This window comes from Miscanthus floridulus, chromosome 19, assembly GCF_019320115.1.
Source record: "Miscanthus floridulus cultivar M001 chromosome 19, ASM1932011v1, whole genome shotgun sequence".
Lineage (NCBI taxonomy): Eukaryota > Viridiplantae > Streptophyta > Magnoliopsida > Poales > Poaceae > Miscanthus > Miscanthus floridulus.
The window spans coordinates 20,122,238-20,149,841 of NC_089598.1; the positions used below are offsets into that span (position 1 = coordinate 20,122,238).

A 27,604-nucleotide genomic window follows, 5' to 3' on the forward strand; every position below is an offset into this window, starting at 1 on the left:
TTTTTTTCCCATCTTAATTGAAAGGCAGAGCTCCTGCCATTGCGTTAAAAAAAAGATAAAAATGCTAGGGCGTGTATGTTTTCCAAGCATAGTTTCATTATGGAAATTTGACAAGTACTCCATATAACTCATGTAACACAATATATAGGTTTATTGCAACAGGGGCGATAGCTAACGCCTAAGTTTGTGGTGAGAAGTACAAAAGTACAAAGAACAAAGTTTTTTATTCTCCGCAGAGGCACGCACTCACTGATCACGAACATTGTTTAAAACAAACATATAAGGTTTAGATCTTCAAAGTCTCAATCAGTCTCATTCCTTTAGAAAAGTGTTATTTGGCCTCCTCCAAGAAGTCCGCCTCTGTAATCCTCTTGTACCTTGCCGGTCGCTTCTCATCCAGTAAACCGGCCGCCGGCTCAAGCACATTGTCACGTTCCACAGCATAGAGCATGGCCAGTGAGATCCTCTCCTTCTCTACATTCGTCACAACCCTGTGCACTGGGCTTTTGAATATCCCGGTTCATTATCTGTATCAAAATTTTGTAGTCAAGTTTAGCATAAAGGATTCAGGAAGTTGGATATACGTCAGTTCCAATTATTTATTTATTTTTGGAATTTTAATCACCACAGAGATTCAGGACACACAATAGCTTGGATTCCCAATTCCCTACCTCACAGGAGTCTCCCAGGTTAATCACCAGAGTGTGTGGAATGGATGGAACATTCAACCACTTGTTCTCTCTCTGAACCTGCAGTCCACCGACCTCACGATCGACCAGGAGAACCGTGAGAAGAGGGGCGTCAGAGTGAGCCTTGATACCCAAGACGAGCTCCGGCCTTGGACAAGGAGGATAGTAGTTGAATCTGGCATAATCTTGAGGACGACCACCAATCTGGATGATGAAATCTTCTTCATCAAGCTCTAAGATCTTGGCCATCGCCCGCAAGATTTTTTCCATAATAGTCTTGGTTTTTATTGCGTACTCGTGCAGAAGATCCCTGCAAAAAGGTCCTAGAACAGTTCAGGCAAAGGCCATTTTGGCTTGCTAATGTCAATAGTAGAGCTGACAAGTACTGTTTTTTGTTTCTTGGAGTATACTATACAAGACGCATGAGTCATATGTAACATAAACGCTCACATTGCATTTTTTTCATTTATTTTTCTTTGAAAACTTGTAAAACAAAAGCCTGAAAAGTGAAAAAGGCTAAAACTGAAAAGGAGTAGGTGACCTGAAGGATTCAGGATGTTTGGGCCATTGAGCAAGGCTTCTTTCGTCTTCAGGCTCCACCTTTAGCTGTAGACGATCGCTCCAGTCAAGGATAAGATCCTGAGCTGTCACTGGATCACTGCCGTACCCTTCCAGCTGGAAGCGCGAGCCTTCCCTCAGGTTGCTGTATTTCTGCCTCTCCTGGAGCGGCTGATTGAAAAACTCTCGTGACGCCTTCATTAGATCCTCCATTAGAGACGCATCTATGCCATGGTTGGTAGCCTGCATGGCATGGCACAGAGATAGCCATTGCATGCATGAGGAAGCCGGCAGCGATGGAGCAAGGTTCGCACGATGATGCATGGGAACTGAGTAACTGACACTGCTACACAAACTTTACTGGGGGCGGACGTTTTTGGTTTTCCGCGGCGGGCAAAGCCGTCCGCCGCGGCCTAGAGGCCACGGTAAATCGTGGCTTAACCGCGGCGGGCAGCTTTGCCCGCTGCGGTTAACCGATTTACCGCGGCGGGCGGTGTAACGTGCCCGCTGCAGTAAATATACTTTTACCACGACGGGCACGTTACACCGCCCGCTGCGGTAAATTATTTTACCACGGCGGACACCTTTTGTGGCCCGCCGCGGTTATGTTCATTAGCCGTGGCGAGCTTTATTATTTGCCCGCCTCGGTAAATTATTTCCTGAATTAAAAAAATACAGCAGGCATATAAATTCAAATTCAAATCACATCCAGATTTCACAGATTAAACTTAAAAAGTATGCATGCATTACACATAAGATAATATACATATATATACATTCACTTAGTCGTTCTTGTCATCGTTAATTCATTACATTTACATATTAAAGTCGTTATACATGCGCTAAGGTGTAATCCTGCGGACGCATCATTGTGGGTCATTTCCTCAGCCTCTCGTACTCCGGTAAAATCGCTAGCGGACTGTTCTCATTGAAGGACGTGCCCCCTTCAAGCACGTATTTGTCTAAGACAAACTTACATATGTCCGTCTTTGTCTGCTTGAAGCTGTGTTGGATGCTCTGCACGTCTCTCGACCAGTTCAATCCATTCTTGAGCACCCTCCAACTGCTGCTGTACTGCTTGCACACCCTCAGGAACTCACAGGCGTAGAAGCCACAGGTTTGTGATTCTACCGGTTGTTTGGCACACTGCATGATCGATACGCAAGCATTACAACACAGGCATTAGAACACATATGAACGGAAAGCACAATTAAACCTTTCAAATACTTACCGGAAAGTTGCGTCTGATTTTAATGCGGTTCTTATGCTTAGCCTTAAAATTCTCTGTTCTTCGATCATAGCATTCAGGATCCTTCACGTACTCCTTATAAGCGCTATATGAAATATACTAGTATTAGGCAGGGCAATAGAACGCATATGAGAAGACAGTTCAGTCACTTACACTCTGAGGCAATCTTCAAAGGCCTTGTACCCTTTTAAGTTTGGCACTGTCAACGAATCAAATACGCAGGCCCTGCCATCCTGATGGTAGATGATAAATGCAACCCAATGACCCTCGAGGCCTTGGCTGCGCCATTGAAACAAAATACAGGTTACGACGAGAAATAATAATACTAGCTAGCTACCCACTTATCTCTACAGGCATGTCTTCGACTTACCCAAAGTGGTAGGCAGCTAGGATACACCCATTTCCCCTGATCTTCTTCATTGCTCCTAGTATGTATCTTGAAATGTTCAACTTCTCATTGTCCATCAGTTTCTTCCTGTGCGCCTCTCTCTGTCGCTTGGTCAAGTCTTTCATGGTTGGATGATTGTCATCTAGGTGGTAACCAATGATGATTCTTTGAGCAATATGCATTAGAGATAGATAGATAACATCAAGTTTTAGTTCCTTGGATATATAGGCCATCAACCTGCAAGGACAAGCCATCGTGGCATATATAAGTAGTCTTGACCGATTCAAAGGCAGGTGATATGTGAAACTCGCAATTCATCACTTACATAGAGAACAAGGTGACTTGGGCGATGTCAAGGTCTTGTTCCCGCAGTAGTCTGTACATGTCGTGGAAGTCCACGGGGAGTTCTACATCGTTGCCGGGCAAGTGGAAGTACTCCGCCACAACCTTGACTAGAAAACCATGCAGGCCAGCTTTTGCCGCTTCCATGTACCAGAGATGAAACCTCCTTGTCTCCCACCTTTCCTCATCGACGAGTTGGGCCTTGGTTATCATGAACTTCCCATGCTCGTAATGGCCGGGGCAGTCATCCGATTCGGGAAATAGATGGAAAGGTGATCTCGGCCTGGGATAGAAATGTCAGTACCATATTATGGCAAAGAAAAGTTATTAGCAAATTATGCTCGCCGCTACCATACCTTTCGAACTCAAGTGAGTATGTGAGCTGCCCTTGGTTGCCTTTAGTCTTTGCCGGCGGTAGAGGACAGTGGCTTGTGCTCGCAATGGCAGCAGGCGGTGTCTTTGCCCCCGGTTCCTTCGTGCCTCCCGGTTCTTTGCTCGTGCCCTTAGACGGACTGCCGAGAGGTGGAGGTGGACTTGTTGTTGGAGGAGGAGAACGAGGGTGAGGGCTTGTGCCTCCCGGTCCTTTGGTCATGCCCTTAGACGGACTGCCGGGAGGTGGAGGTGAACTTGTTGTTGGAGGAGGAGAACGAGGGTGAGGGCTTGTGCCTCCTGGTCCTTTGCTCGTGCCCTTAGACGGATTGTCGGGAGGTGGAGGTGGACTTGTTGTTGGAGGAGGAGAATGAGGGTGAGGGCTTGTTCCTCAGGGTGAGTTCATTCCCTTGTCATCCCCGCCATTGCCTTCGTCATCGCCGTCGCCGTGATCCGGATCATCGGGGGGACAAGATCCGGCAACGGATGGTTGTGATGCTGGTGTCGCTGTCAGCGTAGAAGTCGGCGTAGAGTAGTACTAGAGTAGTAAAGTAGAGTAGTACTAGAGTAGTAAAGTAGTAGTAGTTGGCTCAGATTTGCCCCATTGTCATCACATCGCTTTTAAACTGGTTGCTTGTATCTAGTATACAAGCCATCCTAGTTTAGCGGGGGCACTCGATCATCATCGCCGCTACCTCAGCATAAAAGGGTTCACATCATTGCATATGCCACTGACTCAGCTTAGAAGTGTGAAAAGAATCATCATTGCAAATACCAAACAAAAGCCATCAAGATAGTTTCAAAATTCGGCCCCAAAGGGCTAAGTCCTTCGGCCATCAAGATAGAGTAGAAGACTAGAGGAGGTGAGAGTAGAGAAGAGTAGAGTAAGAGGAGTAGAGTAAGAGTTGTATAGCTCAAAAGTTTGTTTGGCATCATAGGCAGCAATAAACCCCCATCACAGCTCAATCAAATTTAGTCCGTAAGAGTAAGAGTAGTAGAGGAACTGCTCAATTTAGTCAGCAAGACAGTAGTCAGCAAGACAGTAGTAGTAGAGTTCAGTAGTAGCAGTGTTAGAAGATTGAGTAGAGGCCACTGCCTCATCGTCGCTCAGCACATGTTTTTATAAGTTTAACAAAAAATCATCATCGCAAATGCCACACAGATAAGACAGTGTCAAAAAATAGATCCCAAATCCATCCCAATTTATCAAAATTCATCCCAATTCCATCACAATTCATCCAGGCATTATGCTCAGTCAAAAAAAAGCATCACAGGTAGCTGCAAGTTGAAAAAATCATCATAGGCAGCATATAGGCAGTGGCATTGCTCAAATTACTATTGAAGTTAGGCATCACAGGCAGTAAGGGCATCACATATGCCATTCATCACAGGCAGCAGTTCGAATTCATCACAGGCATTGCTCAGAAATGGACACAGAAGGGAGAAATCACATACAGTTTCAAACCTCGGAGATGGAGTCAGGGAAGAAAGGAGCGAGCACGGTGCTAGGGTTCCGGCGCGCGGACGGAGGCGGCGGCCCTTGGCGTCGGTGTGGTCGACCAAGGTCAGCGGGGGCGATGGCGGCGGCCCTCGGTGTCTGCGGCCGGAGCTATGGCTCTGGGCTCCGAGGACGGGGCCCGGCGTGCGGACGGTGACCGGGGAGGAGGACGGAGGCGGGGGGCGCGTGCGGTGGCCGCGGAGGAGCTCGGTGGCCGGCGCTAGGGTTCCGGGGATGGGGCCCAGCGTGGAGGAGCTCGGCGGTCGGAGCAAGGGTTCCGGGGAGAGGAGGACGGGGGCAGGGCACGGGCACGGGGGAGGAGGACTGCGGCGGGGGTCACCGTGGAGGAGCTCGGCGGCGGGCACGGGCACGGGGGAGGAGGATGGGCGTGAAAGACTTAGAAAATTTGGGCATGGGCATGGGCACATATATAGCCACGGATTAACCGTGGCGGGCAATATAAGCCGCCCACCGCGGTAACTGTTTACTACAGCGGGCACCTTAGACTGCCCGCTGCGATTAATCTATTAACCATGGCGGGCGCTGTTACGTGCCCACCACGGTTAATATTTTTGCATTTGCTCATTCAATCTAACACTGATATTTATTATCAATCTAAAACTTATTTTTGCATTTTGCATTTGCTGTGTAGTAGTAGTAGTAGAGTAGTGCTGTGTAGTAGTAGAGTATATGTGAGTAGTAGAGAGTAGTATTAGTACAATAGATAGTAGTAGTAGGTTGAGTAGTACTAGTAGAGTAGTATTGTATAGTAGTAGTAGTAGATTCAGTAGTACTAGTAGAGTAGTATGGTTCCATGATATTAATAATAAGTTACAAAACTTGTCTTCAATAGATCGAGCTATATTATTACATATATGTCTCTGGGATACATATATCATTTTGGTGCAGGTGCTTTCACCGTCCTCTTCTCATCGTCGGGGCGGGCCCACGGCATCATCCTGGACTTGTTGAATCGGTCCTCGACGGCCTTGATCTTCTTTGGATGATCGGTAAAAAGCTCGAGCTCTGCGTAGTTGTTGTATTGTTCGGGACTCTGCACCCCATTAGCTCCCACAATCCGCTGCTTTCCGGACACAACCACATGCCTTTTTGGGTCCTCTGCATATATATAGTAGGCCACTTGCGCGACATTGGTTGCTAGTACCCACAGGTCATCTTTGTAGCCGATACTTTTGAGGTCCACGGTGGTTAGCCCATAACTGTCCACTGCAACCGTATTCAGTTTGACCCACTGGCAACGGAAGACGGTTATGCATAGGTTTTGGCCGTAGTCAAGTTCCCATATTTCTTCGACTTGCCCATAGTATTGCCTCCTCTGGCCTGTGGACTCTTCTTCGCCCTCGTATCGAACACCGTAGTTCTGTGCCGAGCTCTTCTTGTCCTTGTCTTTCGTGTGGAACCTGTAGCCCTGGACGTCATACCCTTGCCACGTGGTGATTTGACTGGATGGGCCTAACACAAGCCTCTTAACGGTCTCTGTATCTTCATCAGGGCATCCTTCAAGGGGTATGTGTTGCTCTTTGAGCCACTCTATGAAATTGCTCTTGTGATGGTTCTGGACCCATGCCTCCGTGCGCTGTCCGTCATTAGCGGCACGGATCTCTTCCAGGTGCTTTTCAATGTATTTCTCCATGCTCACTAACTGATGAAGGATGCTGTAATGAGCTTCTTGCACCGTTCGGTTTGCCACATTGGTGCGTACTTTTCGGCCTGTGCACCCCATCCCTGAGGTTTTGCCTTCATGGTGATGGATAGGTAGCCCAATCACCCTCCCATCTCTTGTGTACCTCATACACTAGTTCACGGTCTCCTCCATTGTGTATGCCTCGATCATAGAGCCCTCCGGGTAAGCGCGGTTATGGACGTATCTGTTGAGGGTGGACATGAACCACTCGTACGTCCACATCTGGTGTAGGTACACGGGGCCTAGTTGATGGATCTGATCGACCATATGCATCATTAGGTGTGGCATAATATCAAAGTAAGATGGTGGAAAGCACATCTCGAGCTGGCAAAGGGTCTCTACGATGAACTCCTTCAGGGCAAGCAGCTCAGCCTTATCAATGACCTTCTGGGTGATGCGGTTAAAGAAGTATGACATCCGTGTGATGACCATCTTCACATACTCTGGACGGATAGCCTTAATCGCAATTGGTAGGAACACCGTCAGCATGACGTGGCAGTCGTGTGAGTTGTAGCCGGTCATTATGAGGTCTTTCATGGAGACCAGGCTCTTGATGTTGGAAGAGAAACCAGTCGGCACCTTGATACCCCTAAGCAACTTAAGAAAAGCCGTCCTCTCATCTTGCATTAGGTTGCAGGCCGCACCCGAGATATCGACTTTACCGTTCTGAGGCGGTCCCGGGTGAAGGTCCGGCCTGATGCCCAGATTGACAAGATCCGTCCATGACTTGATACCATCCTTTGTCTTGCCCTTGATGTCCAGCAGGACACCGATCGTGCTTTCGAAGACATTTTTCTCTAGGTGCATGCAGTCGATGGCATGGGGTGTATTCAGTGTTTTCCAATACGACAGGTACTTGAAGAAAATTGACTTCTTCTTGAAAGGAACGGCGGCGGGGACTTCCTCCGTCTGGTCCCGCTTTCACTTCCTTGTCTGCTTGGTCCCCTCTTCAGGCGGCTTCTTCTTCTTTCCAAACTCCACCTGATCCATGTCCTTGACCATCTCATACACCTTTGTCCCCCAACTAGTCTGCGTCGGTTGATCACGCTGCGGCTCGTCCTGATTGTCAAAGTATTTGTTCATAATACTTCTTCTATACCTGTGATTTTTGGCGAGGAACCGTCTGTGCCTTGTGTACACCATCTTATTGGATCCCTTAAGGTAAGTGTAGTAGGTCCCGTCGATGCAAATTACGTAGCCGGTCTTCCCTTTGATCTGCCTCGACAGTGAGAAGAGACTGGGGTAATCGGTGATGGTGACAAAGATGATTGCTTTTAGTGTGAACTTCTCCTTGCGGGATGCATCCACCATCTGGACCCCAACATCAAATAGTATCTTCATTTCCTCCATGAACGGCTCCAGGAACACATCTATATCATTGCCGGACTGCTTCGGTCCGGAGATAAGCATGGTCAGCATAAGGTACCTACGCTTCTAACATAGATGGGGAGGTAGGTTGTACATGGTGAGCACGACGGGCCAAGTGCTGTGCGAGCTGCTAAGCTCATCGAACAGGTTCATCCTGTCGGTACTCAGCGCAAACCTAACATGCCTAGGCTCCTTGCCAAGCTCCGGGTAGGCCTCATCGAAATCCTTCCACTGCTTGCCATCGGATGGGTGCCGTAGCTTGCCATCGTCTTTTAGGCGGTCAGCTGATGCATGCCAGGACATGAGCTTGGCATCGTTCGGGTTCCCAAATATTGCACGCAGGCGATCGGTCACGGGCAGGTACCACACCGACAATGTTGGACTTTTCCTGTGTGTGTAACCCTCTTCTTCATCATCCTGCTGAACCGAGATCTGTTTGGCCGCACTGCTCTTCTTTGCCCCCTTCTTGTTCTTCTTCCGACCACCCCGCAAGCCTCCCTCGTCTTCTGCATCCACGCGACGACCAGCATTTTTCTTGTACCGACTAAAGCCGCAGTGCGGACAACTTGTCAAATTCTCATACTCATTGCCCCGATATAGGATGCAGTGGTTAGGGCATGCATCAAACTTTCTAAGCTTCATCGCCACTGGCCGGATCAGCTTCTTGGCCCGATAAGTATTGGCGGGCACCTTGTTAGCCGTTGGGTACGTGGTGGCAAGGTAGCTTAACAACTCATTGAAGCTAGTGTCAGACCAACCATGACGAGCCTTCAACATCAACATATGGAGGTTAAAACGGAGCGCCGTGCACTCCTTCGAACAATCACCGCCGTCCTTATAGAGAGGATCAACTACCGCCTGCTTCAACTCTCTGAAATTCTCCAACCACTTTGGGCAACCCAACACAATGTCATCTTCATCAAAGTGTTTGACTAGATCTTCAACAAGCTACACATCCTCGGGTTGGCTCACAGTATCCTAACCATCCCCACCGTCGCCGGCTTCGTCGGCCATGTCTTGCATTAGATCATCCACCATGATGTAATCACGACAACTGTTGTCATTGTCGGCTGGCGCAGCTGCTACTAAAGATGATGAGGAGCCGGGTGCTCCTAAAGGATCTTTATTCACCAGTGGTGCTATCGTCGTCGGCGTCGAAGAGCTCACTCCAGATGCACCGCCACTCGCACCAACTCTTTCGCCGTGAAATGTCCAGACTATGTAGCCCTCGACGAAACCATACATGATCAAATGAGTTTGCACCTCGCTGTCTTGGTGGGCTTTTAGGTTCTTGCAACGAGAACATGGACATATGGTTGTCATCCGCTTCAGTCTCTCACGGTGAGCTTTACCAGCAGTAATAAACTTCCTTGATTCAAAGAGGTACCGCGGATCATTCACTTTATCGATCCGGTACATCCATTCTGACCTATCCATCATACCTGCGAACATTATCCATCACAATCAACATTAAATAAAGAAGAATTAGGAGAAATTGATGATTTTTACGTCCAAAATCATGAAAAAGAGAGGAAATGACGATGTGAAAGATGAAGCATGCATCTATGATGAATCTAAAGTTAAAGAAATACATGACATCATTTTTTCCATTAAAATTGATCTAGATCTAGAGAGAACTCTAGGTGATGGAAATAGAGAGAGAGGATGGAAGGAGAGAGGGAGAGCCTTTATGAACCTCTTATGATGTCCTCCTCTCTCAAATCCAAGCTCTTCAACTCAAATCAAAAGTTTCCTCAAATTTTAGGGCAAAGCCTTCCCCATGAGTTTGAGAGAGGAAGACCCGTGGAGAAGATGAAGGGGTGGTGCAGTGTATTTGTATAGGCTTTACCGTGGCGGGCAAGATAAAGCGCCCGCCTCGGTACATCAACTCTTTACCGCGATGGGCAGTTTAAAGAACCTGCCACGGTAAATCGTATTAACCGCGACGGGCGATTCATACCGCCCGCCGCGGCAAATAACGATTTCCTACGGCGGGCAAGTAAGGTGGCCCACCGCGGTAAACCCTTTTTCCGCAACGAGCGCCTTGGTGGCCGGCCTCGCTGGCCGGCCACCGGTTAACCATGGTGGGCAAAAGAGGTGCCCGCTGAAAGGTCCTAATATGGCTAGAGGGGGGTGAATAGCCTATTTAAAAATCTACAAATCAACTAGAGAAATTTGATTAGCATGACAAATAGCGTAATGCAAACTTGCTCTAGCTCTACAAGGGTTGCAAGCCACCTATCCAACAATTCTAGTTGCAATGATTACTTAGGCACACAAACTTGCTATGTAATTACTCACTAAGAGCTCTCAACCTTGCTACTCTAAAGAGCTCAACTAGATGAATGTAAATAATAAAGCAAGCTCTCAATTCTAATTACACTAAAGAGCTTGTATCAACTAGTTTGCAAGAATGTAAATAAGTGAGTAGGGTGATTATACCGACGTGTACGGGATGAACCAATCATAAGATGAATATATAGCCAATCACTGGGAGAATGCCAAAGACAAGAGACAATCGATTTTCTCCCGAGGTTCACGTGCTTGCCAACACGCTACGTCCCCGTTGTGTCGACCAACACTTGGTGGTTCGGCGGCTAAGAGGTGTTTCACAAACCTCATCCACACGATAGGACACCGCAAGAACTGATCCACAAGTGAGGTAACTCAATGACACGAGCAATTCACTAGAGTTACCATTCGGCGCTCCGCCGGGGAAGGTACAACTCCCCTCACAATCACTGGAGACGGCCACGAACAATCACCAACTCGTGCCGATCCTCCACCGCTGCACTGAGCCGTCTAGGTGGTGGCAACCACCAAGAGTAACAAGCGAAATCCATAGCGCAACACAAATGCCAAGTGCCTCTAGATGCAATCACTCAAGCAATGCACTTGGATTCTCTCCCAATCTCACAAAGATGATGAATCAATGATGGAGATGAGTGGGAGGACTTTTGCTAAACTCACAAGGTTGCTATGTCAATGAAAAATGTGCAAGGGTTGGAGCTACAACCGACCATGAGGCTTAAATAGAAGCCCCCATGGAATAGAGCCATTATACCCCTTCACAGGGTAAAACGCGCTCTGACCAGACGCTCCGGTCATACTGACCGGACCCTGGACTCAGTGTCCGGTCCACTGATCTTTGCCACATGTCACTTTGAGTTAAAACTGAACCATCAGATCTCAACGGCTAAGTGCCGACCATACGCTCCGGTATTACTTACCGGACCCTGGTGCCTGAGCATCCGGTCGAGTACAGTAAGGGTCCAAAACCATTTTTCCTCGACCAGATGCATCCGGTCCACCTCGACCGGACACGGCCTAGCATCTAGTGGTATACCCTAGCTACTGTACCGCTAGGTCAGCGTGACCGAACGCAGGCAGTCAGCTTCCGGTGCATTCGGATCCAGCGTCCGGTCACTTGATCGACGCTGGCATCTCCTCTGTCTTCTTCACCCTTGCTCAAATGTGCTAACCACCAAGTGTATCACCTTGTGCACATGTGTTAGCATATTTTCACAAACATTTTCAAGGGTGTTAGTACTTCACTAGATCCTAAATGCATATGCAATGAATTAGAGCATCTAGTGGCACTTTGATAACCGCATTTTGATACGAGTTTCACTCCTCTTAATAGTACGGCTATCTATCTTAAATGTGATCACACTCACTAAGTGTCTTGATCACTAAAACAAAATGGCTCCTACATTTTATACCTTTGCCTTGAGCCTTTTGTTTTTCTCTTTCTTCTTTTCCAAGTTTAAGCATTTGACCATCACCATGCCATCACCATTGTCATGATCTTCGTCATTGCTTCATCACTTAGAGTAGTGCTACCTATCTCATAATCATCTTGACAAACTAGGTTAGCACTTAGGGTTTCATCAATTAACCAAAACCAAACTAGAGCTTTCACCCGCCACGGAGCCCATTTTGGCCACGCTGCGCAAATTGATTCCTGTAGTAGTGTGACTACTGTGAGGGAGAAGAAGAAGAAGCAGAGAATCGATCTCACCAGGAAAAGCCCCCAGGTCTGTAGCGCTGAACGGAGCTTGGTGGCCTCGTCGGCGGTCGACAGCTTGTCAAGGTCGATGATAGGGAGGGGATCAGGCATGTGAGCCGCGAGCATCAGGCTGCTAGGGCGGTCCTCCTCCCATTGCACCAACTGGCTCGGTGGCTCCTCCACGAGGGCAGCCCAGCTTTTTCACTGGAGTCGGCCCCTTCCATGATTCACCAGCCATCGGTGCTTGTTAACTGCTACCACACACAAAGATGAGGAGCAGCTCTCTAAGCATATTTATAGTGCTTCTAGCCTACTTTCAGTAGGTAAAGTGATTAGGCTATAGACAAACTTTGTTATATAGAGATAGATCGACTTCCCAAAGCCATAAATCCTAGAAACGCTAGTGATAAACCACAAGCTATCTGTTGTGGACACTATATAATTTGTTAGGCTAGAAACAAACTTTGTTACCTAGAGATATGCTTAAGTTTCCTTTGCTAATAAAGATAGACTTAATTTGTTAGCAATAAAGCCACTTTCCCAAAGCTCCTACATTTTATACCTTTGGCTTGAGCCTTTTGTTTTTCTCTTTCTTCTTTTCCAAGTTTAAGCATTTGACCATCACCATGCCATCACCATTGTCATGATCTCCGTCATTGCTTCATCACTTGGAGTAGTGCTACCTATCTCATAATCATCTTAACAAACTAGGTTAGCACTTAGGATTTCATCAATTAACCAAAACCAAACTAGAGCTTTCAATCTCCCCCTTTTTGGTAATTGATGACAATCCTTATACAAAGATATGAATTAAAGTTCATTTGAATCAATGTTGCTTGCCTAAGCATATTTACCATGTGTAAAGGATATGGGCAAGTTTCATGAACTCCTTATGATAGCAATTGCTCCCCCTACATATGTGCTAAGAGTTTGGATTGAAGCTTTGCACATATGATTAGATAGGAAATATAGGAGTCAATTTCTACCAAATGATGCTAAGGTATAAGAGATAGACCTTTGAAGCATGATACTAATCGGAGTGCACCAATATACCATCCTTAGCACCATTAGTATCTAGACATATACAAGAACTAGAATACCCCGTGAGATCAACATTACATGCAAGGGTCTAGTTTCCATAGAATGAACATAAGTCTAGTTACTTAGCCTATGCATGCTAGTTTTTCATTTGGACATTCAAACCTACAACTAACATACACCACACAAGCATGGATATTTGAAATTAAAACATATGTCATGCAAGCAAACATATGTAATGCTCATTCAAATGCACCATACAAGTTTATGAGCTTGCTCCCCCTATTTGTATGCTCAAATTTTAATTGATCCCCTTCTTTTGTCATATATTATCTCTCCCCCTTTGTTTCACTATCTTTGTACACTATTTCTCCCCCTTTGTCATCAATAACCACAAAGGCTTAAAGTATAGATAGGGTAGGATTATTAATGTCGACAATTAGCACAAAAGGTGGCCTTAAATTATAGATATATTGGGGTGAGACCATGTGAAATGAGGATCATTTTCCCAATTTGGTTCAATCTAGATTACTTGCAAAAGATATTTAACTCGGTTTGATCCAAGGATAAGCTTCTTCACACCTCCAAATAAGGGTTATCTTGTACCATGTTGAGTTAAACAATTATAGCTCATTTTCTAAATCAAACACTAGGTTTACAAGCCTACAAACATGTCATATGCTATCACTAGATCATTTTAAACATACAAGCAATAGTGGTACCATACAAGCATCAAATTCATTTGATTTTCATGAATGAGCCTATTCAAATGTGAAATATGTCTAGATGCACTAATCATGTCCTTAGCAAGGATGTATGCCATGCCAATCAACTTTTACCTTGGATTGCTCGAAGGAGAGACATGTCATATAATGGGGGTGCATCAACATATATTTGAGAAGTCAAGTATGTTCAATTCATTCCTTAGCTTGCAAAACCTCTTCTCATCAAGTGGCTTGGTGAATATGTTGGCAAGTTGATCTTCGGTGCCCACACTCTCTATGCAAATGTCCCCTTTTTGTTGGTGATCTCTTATGAAATGATGGCGGACATCAATATGCTTTGTTCTTGAGTGTTGAACCGGGTTGTTGGTGAGCTTTACGACACTTTCATTGTCACATAGCAATGGCACTTGCTTGAACTTGATTCCAAAATCACTCAAAGTGGCCTTCATCCAAAGTAATTGTGCACAACAACTACCGGCCGAAATGTACTATGCTTCGGCGGTTGAAAGTGCTACACTATTTTGCTTCTTTGGTGACCAAGATACAAGTGATCTTCCCAATAGTTGACATGAGCCCGATGTGCTCTTTCTCTCAATTTTGCATTTCGCATAATCGGAATCCAAATATCCAATCAACTCAAATCTTGCTCCTTTGGGATACCATAATCTAACATGTTGTGTATGCTTCAAGTACCTCAATATTCTCTTAGTTGTCTTCAAATGACTTTCTTTTGGTGAGGCTTAAAATCTAGCACACATGCATACACTAAACATCACATTCGGCCTTGATGTGGTCACATAGAGTAGGCTTCCAATCATAGACCGATACATCTTTTGATCCACCATGTTACCACTAGTATCACTATCCAAGCTTCCACTTGTCCCCATTGGTGTACTAATAGCTTTACTCTCATCTATTTCAAACTTCTTGATCATGTCCTTGATATACTTGCCTTGACTTACAAATGTGCCATTCTTCATTTGCTTGATTTAAAGACCAAGGAAGTAACTAAGTTCTCCAATCATAGACATCTCAAACTCACTTGCCATCATTTTGCCAAACTCCTCACAAAATTCTTGATTTGTTGACCCAAAGATGATATCATCAACATAGATTTGCATTACAAACAAGTCATTTCCAAGCTTCTTGGTGAAGAGAGTGGTGTCAACCTTTCCCATCTTGAATCCCTTAGAGAGTAGGAAATCCCTCAATCTCTCATACCATGCTCTAGGTGCTTGTTTCAATCCATACAAAGCCTTTCTCAACTTGTAGACATGGTTGGGTTTCTTCTCATCTTCAAAACCGGGAGGTTGCTCAACATACACAAGCTCATTGATGTACCCATTGAGAAATACACTTTTCACATCCATTTGGTACAACTTGATGTTGTGGGCACAAGCATAAGCTAGCAAGATCCTAATTGCTTCCAATCTTGCAATCGGGGCATATGTTTCTCCAAAGTCAAGCCTTCAACTTGAGTGTAACCTTGAGCCACTAATCTTGCTTTGTTCCTTATTACTATCCCATCTTGATCTTGCTTGTTCTGAAAGACCCACTTAGTTCCAATCACATTGTGATCCTTAGGCCTCTCAACTAAATCACATACTTGGTTTCTTGTGAAGTTGTTTAGCTCTTCATGCATAGCATTGATCCAATCAACATCCCTCAAAGCTTCATCTATCTTCTTAGGTTCAATGGATGACACAAATGAGAAATGCTCATAAAATGAAGCCAATCTTGATCTTGTTTGCACACCTCTTGAAATATCACCAATGATAGTATCCAATGGATGATCTCTTGCAACATTGGTTGGTTGAAGCACTTGCACTTGATTGCTTGCATTAGATTGATCACTAGGTTGAGATGATGAACTAGCCATTTGTTGATCTTGCACATTGCCATCACTAGTGCTTGCTTGGATTTGATCATGAGAACCACTAGCTTGCGCATTTGAGTTAGAGAGCACTTGATTCTTGTCATCTTCAACATCAATCACCTCTCTAGGCCTTAACTCACCAATGTTCATGTTCTTCATTGCATTGACCAATTGAGTGCCTCTTACATCATCTAGATTCTTATCTTCCTCTTGAGAACCATTTGTTTCATCAAATTCCATATCATGAACCTCCTCAAGAATACCACTAGCCAAATTCCAAACTCTATAAGCCTTGCTAGTAGTGGAGTAACCAAGCAAGAAACCTTCATCATATTTCTTTTCAAACTTGCTCAATCTAGTGCCTTTCTTCAATATATAGCATTTACAACCAAAAACCCGGAAGTATGCTATGTTGGGCTTTCTTCCATTCAATAGCTCATAAGGTGTTTTCTCCATCATGGGGTGACAATAGAGTCGGTTGCTATAGTAGCAAGCCGTGTTGATTGCTTCAGCCCAAAATGAATGACTCATATTATACTCACTCAACATTGATCTTGCCATGTCAATCAAAGTTCTATTCTTCCTTTCAACTAAGCCATTTGATTGAGGAGTGTACTTGGCCGAGAATTGATGTCTAATTCCAAATTCATCACACAACTCATCAATTCTAGTGTTCTTGAATTCACTACCATTGTCACTTCTAACTTTCTTGATGGTTGTTTCAAACTCATTGTGAATGCCCTTGACAAATGATTTAAATATTGCAAACACATCACTTTTATCACCAAGAAAGAATACCCATGTGTATCTAGTGAAATCATCCATAATCATAAATACATATTTATTTCCTCCAATGCTAGTGTATGTGGTTGGTTCAAACAAGTCCATGTGCATCAACTCAAATGTCTTGGATGTGCTCATCATGCTCTTCTTAGGATGTGTGTTACCAACTTGTTTTCCGGCTTGACACTACATAGCTTATCCTTTTCAAATGTGACATCTTTCAAGCCTCTAACTAAGTCATGCTTAATCAACTTGTTCAATTGTTTTATTCCAACATGAACAAGCCTTCTATGCCATAACCAACCCATGCTAGACTTAGTGATCAAACATGTTGACAATTGAGCTTCTCTAGCATTGAAATCAACTAAATATAGATTCTCATATCTAAATCCTTTGAATATCAAGTTAGAGCCATCTACACTTATGATCTCTACATCATCCACACCAAATATGCACTTGAAACCAAGATCACACAATTGAGCTACCGATAATAGGTTGAAGTTCAAGCTCTCTACTAGTAGCACATTGAAAATGCTCAAATCATTGGATATTGCAATCTTACCAAGCCCTTTGACCTTGCCTTTGCCATTGTCACCAAATGTGATACTATCAATCCTATTGCTATTGCTATCATTGATTGAATTGAACATTCTTGGATCACCGATCATGTGTTGTGTGCACCCACTATCAAGCACCCAATGCCTTCCTCCGGCTTTATAATTTACCTACAAAAGAAGATCAATTCTTTTTAGGTACCCAAACTTGCTTGGGTCCTTGTAGGTTAGTCACCAAGGTCTTTGGTACCCAAATGACCTTCTTCTTTGGGCCCACAATTGGTGTACCAATGAACTTAGCCTTCACACCATTGGCACCCTTATAAAGCATGTAACAAGAATCAAATTTGATTGAGGATACATTAGGTAGCTTGTTCTTGTTAGTCTTGTAATTTTGCTCTATATGCCCAACTTGCTTGCATCTATTGCAAAACCGACCATTGCCCTTCATAAAGCTAGCTTTGAGAGTGACAAAGGCCGCCTTGCCTTTCTTGGGGGTATAGCCTAATCCCTCTTTGTTGAGAGAAAATCTTTGGCTACCCAAGCACTTTAGCAAGTGGGCTTCTCCACCATAGGCATTGCCTAAGGCACGAGTGAGCTCATTCACCTCCTTCTTGAGGGTTTCATTTTCCACCATAAGTGAGGCATCACAAGTGAGACCATCACTCAAGGGTGAAGTGGAAGTAGTAGTGCTACAAGAAGTGTTAGTAGGAGCAACAATAATGGGTTCATGAAAAGATTCATCAATAAGATCACATGTTAGTCCCACATCACATGTTATGATCACTTGCTCCTTCTTGGCTTCCTCCACTTTGACTTGCTCAATGAGAGAGGAGTGAGCCTTTTCAAGCTTAGAGTGAGCTTTGCCAAGCTTCTCATGGGCTTCCATTATCCTCTCATGAGTTGCATTGAGCTCATCAAGGGATTGCTCAAGAAATTTGACTTTCTTGTTCAATTCCTTGCACTCCTTTCTCTTCATCTCAAAGCAAGTATGACTTGCTCACACATGTCCATGAGCTCCTCCTTGGAGTACTCCTCATCATCATCATCACTCCTACAAGCATCACTTTCACATTCATCATCATCACTCACATCATATTTTACCTTGGTAGGTTTTGCTATGAGGCACGTCGATGGAGTATCGAAGATGGAGGGCTTGTTGTTGATGGCGATGCTTGTTAGTGCTCTCTTGATAGATTTCTTGTCATCATCACTAGAGCTATCACTATCTTAAGACCCATCACTATCCCATGTGACCACATAGCCTCCACCCTTCTTCTTCTTTTAGAAGGTCATTCTCTTCTCCTTCTTCTCCTTCTTTTCTTTCTTATCCTCCTTATGCTTCTTCTTCTCATCCTCATCATTGTCACTATTGTATGGACAATTTGCTACTACATGATCAGGGCTTTTGCAATTGTAGCATCTTCTCACATACTCTTTCTTCTTGGTGTGATCTCTTCTCTTTCTTGCACCATAGCCCTTCTTCTTCATGAATTTTCCCATCTTGCGCACAAAGAGAGCCATAGCTTCATCATCAATATCACTAAGATCATCATCATCACTTGATTCTTTCTTGGACTTGCCCTTGTTCTTTGATGATGATGAGCTAGCCTTGAATGCTATGCTTTTCTTCTTCTTGTCTTCTTCTTCCTTCTTGTCATCCTTGTCATCCCCCTCCCTTTCCACACGGTATGTCTCTTGTGTCATGACATCACCTAGTACTTGGTTAGGGGTAATATCCTTTAATCCTCCTCTTATGATGAGCAATCTCAACATCTCAAATCTTGGAGGTAAGCACATCAAGAATCGATGGGAGACATCATCATCCTTGATCTTTTCTCCCAAAGCCTTCAAGTCATTGATAATTACTTGTAGTCGATGGAACATCTTTGGAATGCTCTCATCATCCTTCATCTTGAAACTTGTCAACTTGTCCTTGAGGATGTACAACTTGGCACTCTTCACCGCCGGTGTGCCCTCATATGTTTCCTCCAATCTCTTCCATACCTCATTTGCTCTTTCACAATCCTTGATTTGCTCAAACACCTTGGAATCAATGGCATTGTATATGGTGTTGAGAGCCATTGTATTGCATTGCTTGTTGATCTTATCTTGGTTGGTTGGATCATTGGGATCAATGATAGCATAGTCATTCTCGGTCACTTCCCATACTTGATCATTGATTGAACCAAGATACATCCTCATCTTTCTCTTCCAATAATCATAGCATGTGCCATCAAAGAACGGTGGTTTGCCCCCCACATGGTTGAACACAACTTGAGCCATAATTTGACACCGAGGTTGTTAAGCCTTCAATCAAACGGTGACCATGGCTTCGATACTACTTGAAAGGTCCTAATATGGCTAGAGGGGGGTGAATAGCCTATTTAAAAATCTACAAATCAACTAGAGCAATTTGATTAGTATGACAAATAGCGTAATGCAAACTTGCTCTAGCTCTACAAGGGTTGCAAGCCACCTATCCAACAATTCTAGTTACAATGATTACTTAGGCACACAAACTTGCTATGCAATTACTCACTAAAAGCTCTCAACCTTGCTACTCTAAAGAGCTCAACTAGATGAATGTAAATAATAAAGCAAGCTCTCAATTCTAATTACACTAAAGAGCTTGTATCAACTAGTTTGCAAGAATGCAAATAAGTGAGTAGGGTGATTATACCAACGTATAGGGGATGAACCAATCATAAGATGAATATATAGCCAATCACCGGGAGAATGCCAAAGACAAGAGATAATCGATTTTCTCCCGAGGTTCACGTGCTTGCCAACACGCTACGTCCCCGTTGTGTCGACTAACACTTGGTGGTTCGGTGGCTAAGAGGTGTTTCACAAACCTCATCCACACGATAGGACACCGCAAGAACCGACCCACAAGTGAGGTAACTCAATGACACGAGCAATTCACTAGAGTTACCTTTCGGCGCTCCGCCGGGGAAGGTACAACTTTCCTCACAATCACCGGAGACAACCACGAACAATCACCAACTCGTGCTGATCCTCCACCGCTGCACCGAGCCATCTAGGTGGTGGCAACCACCAAGAGTAACAAGCGAAATCCACAGCGCAACATGAATGCCAAGTGCCTCTAGATGCAATCACTCAAGCAATGCACTTGGATTATCTCCCAATCTCACAAAGATGATGAATCAATAATGGAGATGAGTGGGAGGACTTTGGCTAAACTCACAAGGTTGCTATGTCAATGAAAAATGTGCAAGGGTTGGAGCTACAACCGACCATAAGGCTTAAATAGAAGGCCCCATGGAATAGAGCCGTTATACCCCTTCACTGGGTAAAACACGCTCTGACCAGACGCTTCGATCATACTGACTGGACCCTGGACTCAGCGTCCGGTCCACTGATCTTTGCCACGTGTTACTTTGAGTTAAAACTAAACCGTCAGATCTCAACGGCTAAGTGCCAACTGGATGCTCTGGTATTACTGACCGGACCCTGGTGCCTCAGCGTCCAGTCGAGTACACCCTAGCTACTGTCCGGTCGAGTACAGTAATGGCCCAGCGTCCGGTGGTATACCCTAGCTACTGTATCGCCAGGTCAGCGTGACCGAACGCAGGCAGTCAGCTTCCGGTGCATTCGGATCCAGCGTCCGGTCACTTGATCGACGCTGGCATCTCCTCTGTCTTCTTCACCCTTGCTCAAATGTGCTAACCACCAAGTGTATCACCTTGTGCACATGTGTTAGCATATTTTCACAAACATTTTCAAGGGTGTTAGTACTTCACTAGATCCTAAATGTATATGCAATGAATTAGAGCATCTAGTGGCACTTTGATAACCGCATTTCGATACGAGTTTCACTCCTCTTAATAGTACGGCTATCTATCTTAAATGTGATCATACTCACTAAGTGTCTTGATCACTAAAACAAAATGGCTCCTACATTTTATACCTTTGCCTTGAGCCTTTTGTTTTTCTCTTTCTTCTTTTCCAAGTTTAAGCATTTGACCATCACCATGCCATCACCATTGTCATGATCTTCGTCATTGCTTCATCACTTAGAGTAGTGCTACCTATCTCATAATCATCTTGACAAACTAGGTTAGCACTTAGGGTTTCATCAATTAACCAAAACCAAACTAGAGCTTTCACCCGCCACGGAGCCCATTTTGGCCACGCTGCGCAAATTGATTCCTGTAGTAGTGTGACTACTGTGAGGGAGAAGAAGAAGCAGAGAATCGATCTCACCAGGAAAAGCCCCCAGGTCTGTAGCGCTAAACGGAGCTTGGTGGCCTCGTCGGCGGTCGACAGCTTGTCAAGGTCGATGATAGGGAGGGGATCAGGCATGTGAGCCGCGAGCATCAGGCTGCCAGGGCGGTCCTCCTCCCGTTGCACCAACTGGCTTGGTGGCTCCTCCATGAGGGCAGCCCAGCCCTTTCACTGGAGTCGGCCCCTTCCATGATTCACCAGCCATCGGTGCTTGTTAACTGCTACCACACACAAAGATGAGGAGCAGCTCTCTAAGCATATTTATAGTGCTTCTAGCCTACTTTCAGTAGGTAAAGTGATTAGGCTATAGACAAACTTTGTTATATAGAGATAGATCGACTTCCCAAAGCCATAAATCCTAGAAACGCTAGTGATAAACCACAAGCTATCTGTTGTGGACACTATATAATTTGTTAGGCTAGAAACAAACTTTGTTACCTAGAGATATGCTTAAGTTTCCTTTGCTAATAAAGATAGACTTAATTTGTTAGCAATAAAGCCACTTTGTATATGTATTTTATTATTTTTGCAAATGAGTTACTATGTTTCAGTTAACAGGTTGTTTGCTCCAAAATCTATCTATTTTCTGCCACGCTTTGTTACATAGAGATAGATAGACTTCCTAAAGACATAAATCGTGGAAACGCTAGTGATAAACCACAAGCAATCTGTTGTGGACACTATCTAGTTTGTTAGGCTAGAAACAAACTTTGTTACCTAGAGATATGCTTCAGTTTCCTTTGCTAATAAAGATAGACTTAATTTGTTAGCAATATAAAGGCACTTTGTATATGTATTTTATTATTTTTGCAAAAGAGTTTCTATGTTTCAGTTAACAGGTAGTTTGCTCCAAAATCTTTCTATTTTTCGCAGGGTTTGTTATATAGAGATAGTTGACTTCCCAAAGCCATAATTCCTGGAAACGCTAGTGATAAACCATAAGCTATTTGTTGTGGACACTATCTAGTTTGTTAGGCTAGAAATAAACTTTGTTATCTAGAGATATGCGTCAATTTCTCCATTGCTAATAAAAATAGACTTTGTTAGCAAGAAAGGCACTTTATTTATTTTTATTATTTTGCAGAAGAGTTTCTATTTTCAGTGTTGTTAACAGATAGTTTGCTCAAAATCTATCTATCTATTTCTTTGCACTAAAAGTTGTTTTATTTTTTGTGCCTTGTTTGATTGAGCCGTCTTTAATATATATATGTGTGCCATATCAGGTTTTGTCGGTGTGATCAACCCCTAGGGAATCTGTTATCCAAATGTTTCATACTGAGTTTGGGTTCAATTTGTTTAGTACCAGTATCTGAAAATAGGTTAATTGTGATGGGTAATAATAACATGCAATAGTGATGGGCATTTTGCGTGTCATCCTGGACGTGTTACTAATGATTTATCAAAGGTTGTCGGTCACATTTTGTACTCAATAGTGATTCATGGAAATTGACGTGCATCACTTTTACTAAAAGGATCCCATGGGAGTGCCCAAGAGGGGGGGGGAGGGTTGAATTGGTTATGTTGTATGGTGACTTAAATCCTACTTAGACTAGGACTCATGTGTTGACGACAGAAAATAGAAATATATATGTCAACTAATATTTTCCCAATAATGATGTAATTCCTGTAAAAAATTAAGTTTTAGGCTATGTTTATCTTGGATTTGGCATCCTAAGTTTTTTCCCTTGTTGCAACACAAATGCATATGGGCTAGTATTGATAAAGTTTCTATCTGCAGCTACCAAATTCTATCTCTAATAATGAAGTTTATCTCTGGCTAGCTTTTGTGATAACAATAGAAGGACAGGTTCTCTTCTTGATAACAAATCTATCTTCAGCACATAAAGCATCTTTAGATGACAGAGTTTATTTCTAGCCTAACAAACTAGATGGCTTGTTGTATGAAACAATCAGTCCATTTCCACAGTTTATGGCTTAGAATTGAAAGTCGATCTTTAGGCAATAAAGTCTGTCTCCGGGTAACAAAGTTTGTTTCTAGCCTAACAAACTAGAAAGATTTTTTTTATGAATGATTAGTCCGTTTCCTAACGAACTAGAAAGCTTTTATATGAGACTATCAATCCATTTCCATGATTTATGCCGTAGAACGTAAATTTTTATAGGTAATAAAGTTTGTCTCTGGATTACTAGATTTGTTTCAACTTTAACATACTAGATAGCTTGTTGTATTAGACTATTAGCTCGTTTCCAAAGTTTATTGTTTTAAATGTTGAACTTTAGGTAATATAAAACTTGCCTCGCCTTACCAACAGATTCTACCTTAACATACTAGATACTTGATGGAAAAGGGTTCGATCTGGTATATATCTCGAGCAAATAATAACAAGAAAACTACCTATAACAATATTTTTCCACATGAAAAAGATGACGAATTGCAGTGAGCATATTTCCTACTAGATAGGCGTGAGCCAACAATATAATGAGAATGCAACATTGAACAACGGTACTACTATCTTGACTTGGGTGTAAAGCAATATTTTCCTATACCTCAAACTCATGTAGCTTTGCTATATTGGTTCGAATTTTTTCAAACTGACCGATGGATACTCCGGTGGTGGTCACTAGAGTTCTTCGATGGGTTTGGAACCTTATGTGTACCTCTCTAGAACACACTAGAACTGTAGTTGTCATACGTCTGAAGGGGCCGGCAGCCCATCTGGCCCAGCCACCAAGGGAAGCAGCAGCGCCAGCTAGGGGGAGGGCGCGCACGGCAAGGGCGGCCTCTCGCTGCTCCACTATCCTTATCCAGGGAATCTTGAATAAAGAAAAGAGAATAGGAATAGGTTCGGTTGAGATTAGATAGATTGAGAGGAGTCCAAATCTATAAGGACTTCCCTTATTAGATTACTTAGGATCTAGGATACAAGTCTACTTAGGACTATAAATAGAGAGGCGATATAATCATTGAGATCAAGAAAGAACAGCCTAAGGGCTTCCCTATCCCTCCTCTTTTCTCTCCCTACGCCTCCCTCTCCCTTCCCCTACCGTAGCTCCCCTTCCCCTCTCCCTACACAACAGCACCTCCACCAAACCCTAGCCGCCACCCTCATCCTCCATAGCCGCCCCCAACCAGCCCCCTCCACCATAGCCGCCACCCTCCTCCCCCAAGAGGACTCTTACAGCTGGTATCCGGAGACCAGATCGATCTGATGGTCGCCACCACCATGACTGCCCACATGAGGGAACAGATCGTGACCTTATCCACCTTCATGAACAACCGCTTCGACGAGGTCAACACAAACTTCGACAATCTCAACGCCAACCTAGACAACATCGAGCGTGCACGCTCTAAGGTGGATGCCGAATACGATGTCCACAAGGTCATCGATAATTGGAAGAAGAAGTTTGACGATGAGTTCTTCGCTCGCCCCAACAACTGGTATGCTCCGATCACCAACATGGGGGCTTCCACAGCCGCCAACAGCGGCGACAGCCCCCTGCTGCCCTGCGCCGCCGTGCCCTCACTGTCTGCTGCACCCTGCAACGAACATGCCGCCAACCGCGCCACCGGCGGCCATCTCCACAGCGGCCTCGCCACCAAGCTCATGGAGATTGACTCTCACCACAATAGCAATGATCCACGTCCCAAGGAGATCCCCGACATTCACAGGATCACCGATCAGTGGATGAAGAAGTTCACTAGCCTTATCACTCGCCTCGACATTCCTGAATAGATAGCAGATCCAAAACTGCTTTCGGAAGAGAATTCTTCAGCACCGACAATACCAATTGTGTTTGAAGGAGGAGCTCCAGAAATAACACCAACAATCAGCAACCTCGACACCGAAATTAGCCCCAATTTTGCTCCTACAGATGTGTCTAAGGGGTCTTCGGATGGAATCACCTCAGCACCAATACCAGAGATGCCCCACAAAGCGCCTATACCTCCACAACAATGGCTACAATTGGCGACAACAGAACCATTGTAGATCCCCAACAACGCCATGCTAGGTCGTTCTTCCTCATGAACGACATGATAGATCCACTGCCATGGCTCAATGGCTGTGAGTTCTTCTTCAGAGGACAACATACCCCCAACAACAAGAAAATCGAGTATGCAATTTTTCATCTAATCAACATAGCACAAATTCGATACATGCACAGGGCAGTGAACCAAGCAGTAACGGATGGGAAACACTCCGCCCACTACACCAACGAGTACATCGGCCCCTAACTCCAGACGATCCGCTAGACGAGCAATAGCAGATCAATAGCTACACCAATTGTGACAAGCACCGCACCAATGACTATGATACCGACGCCAGTATCCTCATGAGGATCGATGCCCCGCAGTCAAACGTGCGTGGTTGGTGCACCAGGTGCCTGGCGGGCGCCATCCTTAGCACCTGCACCCACATGCTAGTCGACAAAGGCGCGACCCACAACATCGTTGACATCACCTTAATGCGCCTCATCGGCCTCTCAGAGCAACGCATTCACACCACCATGATTCGCCGGTAGACCCCGTCCAATGTCCTCGCGCTACCCGCACCACCGTCCATCACGCAGGCAGCACGTCAGCAGGCTGCGCCTCCTCAGTCACCATCACCACCGCCCCTACCTCGCTACAACATGAGCCAGGCGACGCAACCACGCCGCTCCAACGACCACATCAGCAACCGAGGCACGGTCTTCGGCCACCTATGGCAAGACATACCACAACAGCAGGGCCTTCGCAATATCGCCACCGACATCATCAATGGAACCATAGCTCCAGCTTGGACCATTGACCAAGGCCTCCTGTTCTTCGATGGGCGCTTCGACACTCTAGCCACCTTGGCACTCTTGGTGGACCTGCTGGATGCACAACTTCACGGTGAACTAGCAAACATGAGACTTCCAGCGCTCGGTCTACATCCTCCGCCAACAACACCAGACCACAACGCCTCTCCATCAGCCATACTACAAGGACGCCTATGGCCACAGGGTACCAACTCGCTAACTACGATCATCTTCATCAACGACCTCGGTCGTCAGCTACCCCACATCGCTCCAACCATATGCCACCGCTTCTTGGGCTATATCCTCCCCAACGTCGACAACCATCTACACGACTTCGCCTCTCTGCCACGAACAATGCACCAGCTCTACATCGACACCAGCATCCCTCGTCCCTTGCTCATGGCCGCCCACCACGCTACAAGCAACTTGGGAGACACCAAAACCTTCAACTACTACATCTCCGGCTACTTTGGCTCCTACCACTACAACTTCGTGTTCTCCGTCGATGACGACAACACCGAGCAGGTCCACGACACTCTGGGCATCTTCTTATCCCGACCACAAAGATACCTTGGGGGCAGCAGGCTTCCAGGCAACAGCGTCAATGACTGGACAAGGATTCAGCGCGAGGACGCGTTGATCGGAGAAGGGAGAAGTGATGTCATACGTCTGATGGGGGCCGACAGCCCATCTGGCCTAGCCGCCAAGGGCAGCAGCAGTGCCAGCTAGGGGAGGGCGCGCACGGCAAGGGCGGCCTCCCACTGCTCCACTATCCATATCCAGGGAATCTTGAATAAAGGAAAGAGAATAGGAAAAGGATTGGTTGAGATTAGATAGATTGGGAGGAGTCCAAATCTATAAGGACTTCCCTCGTTAGATTACTTAGGACTTAGGATACAAGTCTACTTAGGACTATAAATAGAGAGACGATGTAATCATTGAGATCAAGAAAGAACAGCCTAAGGGCTTCCCTATCCCTCCCCTTCTCTCTCCCTATGCCTCCCTCTCCCTTTCCCTGTTGCAGCTCCCCTTCCCCTCTCCCTGCGCAACAGCACCTCCACCAAACCCTAGCCGCCACCCTCATCCTCCATAGCCGCCCCCCAACCAGCCCCCTCCACCATAGCCGCCATCCTCCTCCCCCAAGAGGACTCCTACACTAGCATCAGCACCAGAGAGTTCATCAGAGAGTGGTTCATCGAGGGAGTTTTCTTTGTAAATCTCAGTCCTTAGGGCACCAAAAAAGTCCCATGCTGTTGGATGAGAAGAGCACCAGACAACAGGCTACACCAACGACTATTTGAGTGTTTAAATCTAGTTGTTGAACTAGTCATTGGGAAAGCTCTGGTGGTCTTCTCGTGGTCACCAAAGTTTTTCAGTGAGCATGAACTCAATTCTGAAAGTGAGTAACAGCTAGTTTTGTGTGCACAGTTATAAATAGGTGATGTACTTAGTCACTTCA

General features: G+C 45.0%; 2 pseudogenes; both read right to left on the minus strand.

The window, feature by feature from the left end:
- Positions 1-286: 286 nt before the first annotated feature.
- LOC136528282 (jasmonate-induced oxygenase 4-like) lies at positions 287-12,413 on the minus strand (annotated as a pseudogene).
- LOC136528575 (uncharacterized) lies at positions 7,457-9,606 on the minus strand (annotated as a pseudogene).
- Positions 12,414-27,604: the final 15,191 nt, after the last annotated feature.